Genomic DNA, 3,970 nt, shown 5'->3' with positions numbered 1-3,970 from the left:
TAGCTGTTTTTTAAGTTTTAAGTTGAGCTTTTTCAGCTAATTCCACAATTTTTAGCGTAATTCAGCAAAAATGTGCTCTCTCCACTTCCTTCTGATAATTTAAGCTTCTTTCTGCTCTTGTAGTTACTTTCAGCAGTTTTTTTGTTGTTGCAAATTTCACTTTTTTCAGATAATTTCCACTTTTTTCTTTTTCTATATTTTCAGCTCTCTTTGAGCATATTTAAGCTAATTACAGCTCTTTTCGGATAAATTCAAGGGTTTTGGGGTAATTTCTGCTCTTTTCAGTCTAATTAAAATATTTATGATAATTTCAACTTTTTCTGCTGTTTCAGCTACTATTTAATTGTTTTTGTGCTAAATTTAGCTTTTTCAGCTAATTCAACTTTTTTTTTTTTCTCATTTCATTTTGTTTCACTTTTTCTGGTAGTTTAAGCTTCTTTTTGCATTTTCAGCTATTTTTTGTTGCTAATTTCAGCTTTTTTAGCAATTTTTAAAATTTTTGTTTTCATTTCTGCTCATTTAAACCCAATTCAGAAAAAAATGTGTTATTCTGCTTTTTTTTTCAGCTCAATTAGGCTTGTTTTTTCTACTTCAGCTACATTTCAGCATGTTTTAGCTAATTCCAGCTGTTTTTCAGAAAGTTATTCAGCAATATTCATTTGCACTGCATTTTCGCAGGAAATGCAATTTCTCTAGTTGAATTGTACGTTTCATTTTTGCGTCTGATGTGAGTTGTTCCCAAAAAGCTCCAAGTCTTCCATTAAGTCCACGTTGCCTCAAACATCAACCGACGCTGCGATCCGACACTGACGAACTTTGACCTTGGAGTTCACCTCTGACGTCTTTGTCCTGGGTTCTTATCAGTTTTAAATAATACATTTGTCAGTTTCAAGTTAATTTAGTGTACTTCGTGTGTTTTGTTCTTTAATTAAAGGGTACCAATGAACGTGTCCACGTTTGTAGCGTGTTTTCTCAGGTGCCAACAGGCGGCGAGGATGATGCTACAGTGAAAACAGGAAGTAGCTGCTCTGCTGTTTCAGGTTTTCGTAAAAATAAACCTCTTTGATCCTGAAACACTCAACTCCCATGAAAAGAGAGAAAGTTTCAACGTAGACTCGCGTAGAAGTAAACGTCGATAGAAGACGCTATAGTAGCAGTTTTAGAGTCTACGTTTCACAAGTGTGGTCCAGAGGGAACAAACGTGCAACAGAGCGAGAGCAGGAGGCCGGAGTGTACCAAAACAAGTCGGACCAATAAAAAGAAGGGTAGAGCTGTGAAACGAGTGAGGAAAGACTGGTGAAGCCCCCACCCCCTGAATTCCACCTCTGACTGGATCTGACTGAAGTCAGAGGCGTTCTCCGGCAGTGGGACAACTTCACAAAGAAAGATTAGTGGCTGAAAGTTAAAGTCAAAGATCCCGGTTTGTTCTGCCACATGAAAGTCGAAGGAGAGAAGTGATGATGAGAAAAGCAAACGGAGGATTTCTGGTTTTTAACAAACACAGCCCGTTAGTTCGCTGCGGTTTGTTACGAACAACCGTGACGGTTAAAATGTGCAAGGAGGCTTCAGACGACGGCGGTTGGACTAAATCCAAACGAAAAGTTTTCCATAAAAACAAATAAGCTCGAGGGGCGAGGATCGCTGCGTGTGTTTAGGGATGTTTACAGACGCAGGCCGGTTCTCGCTGGCCGCCCGTCACTTGTCCTCCAACTTCCCGTGAACGCAGCATTCTGATGGGATCCAGCTGTGGCAACGACTGCAGCGAGCGAGCGTACCACACAGAGGCAGAAACACACGGGAAGGAGCGGCTCGCTGCGTGGTCACATGTGCCTCTGGGGAAATGTCCAACACATCTGCAGAAAACTGCTGGGGAACAAACCATCTGTTTGATGGAAGCAGACGGGCCTGCTTTGGTTTCTGGATCTTCGTTTATGTCGTTCTACGACTGACGAAAGGAAATCCTCGAGATGAAGACTTGAAGAGTCATGAAGTGTGGAAGAATCCTCCTGATCATTGTGCCCGTTTAATCCGCAGCTACTGGACTCAGTTGTTTGGTTCTTCCTGCCAAAAAGAGGCTCTGCGGTTATTGTTTCAAGAGTTCGCCTCAGGAGGTTTATTTATCCACTCGCACAGAGGGGGTGCTCAATTAAAGCATGAGAAATTGGACTCATTTGTTTAAAAACAGCGTAATGAAACCATCTGAAACTGTCAATGAATGCTTAATTCCCAGTGGGAGGAAGTGCAATAAATGTTTTTGACCAAAAATCAAAAAAAGGGAGAAACTTGTAAAAAATGAAATTATTTGGCAAATTAAAGGCCTCGCCCTTCATGCCAGAGTTTTAGGCTACAATCATCTTATAATAAGAAACGATATATAATGGTTTTGGTTATACCTTGAAAATAACAAATATGTGCAACCTCAATCAAACTGCAACATCTACTGACCTTACATAATCTGTTAGAGTAAGTACCGTATTTTTCGCCATATAAGTCGCTCCTTTTTGCATAAATTTGCAAGTCCTGCGACTTGTACACCGAAACGACTAATATACGTCTTTTCCACATATTTATAACCCCAATTTTATCTGAGATCTGACTTGGAAAATATTGAACACTACCATTTTCAGCTGCTAGAGAGCCTTCGAGCAATATGGCAAGCCAAGTGTCTCATTAATAGGCAAAAGTGACTATTAATGAGACACTTGGCTTGCCATACCAAGCCACCTTTGCCTCACTCTGGAACTCCTGGAGCAAACTTTAAATCAGCTGCATTTCACCGCGCCGCCCATGCAGGCGAAATGCAGCTGATTGTTTTTGAGAGTTCATCTTGTTAAATTCTTGTTAAAGTCCTCCCGTGCACGCTCCCGCGGCCGCCATTTGGCAGCTAATCAAGTTTTGGCACAACACCAGCCCACATTTCCGGGTGGTCAGCGGTGACGCGTAATATTTGCGACGTGTACGGTGGCAAGTACGGTACTGATGAGGATGCTCAGACCAAATTTTAACTTAGTATTTGCTAAACTGACCAAGTTATAACCAATTGTGTTTTTGATTAGGTTACTTAGCTGTCCCAGGCATCTTAAATTGGGCTGACTACAAAAGTTGATTTGTTATTAGAGGTTAATTTCACCTTCAGCGGTCAGCAAAAATAATTAAAAAGGTCCAACATGGAAAATATACTAGTGGCACAAATTGTGAATTGCAATGAAAAGATGATAAGATCATGTTTTACACTCTTGTTTCCAGAGTTTTCAGTGCAGAGAAAACCTGGCTGTTGTGTGTTTGGTATGTCCCTCCAGAGCTGCTGTAGTACCTTGTAACAGAGACAGAACATCTCTACCAGTACCCTGATGCATGCTCAATAATCCAGGTAGAAAAATCTAAAAAAGTTCAATCTGGCTTAAATCAGCTCAGAACACCACATACAGAACACCATGGACTTTGTGGACAAGGTGAGGGATGTCATCATGGAGACTGATGAAACAATGGTCTCTTTTGATGTCACATCACTCTTTACGTGCATTCCTGTTGATGATGCAGTAGAGGTGGTCAGTTTAAGATTAAAATCAGACACCACTCTGAGCAGCAGGACCACACTTTCCACAGAACAACTGTGTCAACTCTTGAAACTGTGCCTGCAGTCAACCTACTTCACATATGGGGAGCAATATTATAGGCAGAAACATGGGTGTGCTATGGGGTCTCCAGTTTCTCCTATTGTTGCCAACCTGTACATGGAGGAGGTAGAAAAGAGAGCCTTGACGTCCTTTTCAGGGACACCACCAAGTCATTGGTTCAGGTATGTTGACGACACCTGGGTTAAAATTAAATCTCAGGAAGTCCAACATTTTACTGACCACATCAACTCTGTGGATAAATACATCAAGTTCACACGAGAAGATGTAAAAAATGGCAGGTTGGCTTTCTTGGACTGTGAGGTCTCAGTCTCTGATAGAGGACATTTGCAAAC

This window comes from Nematolebias whitei, chromosome 15, assembly GCF_014905685.2.
Source record: "Nematolebias whitei isolate Nwh7 chromosome 15, NemWhi1, whole genome shotgun sequence".
In the NCBI taxonomy this organism is placed as follows: Eukaryota; Metazoa; Chordata; class Actinopteri; order Cyprinodontiformes; family Rivulidae; genus Nematolebias; species Nematolebias whitei.
The sequence above is the reverse complement of the archived record's forward strand: the minus strand, read 5'-3'. Positions refer to the sequence as shown.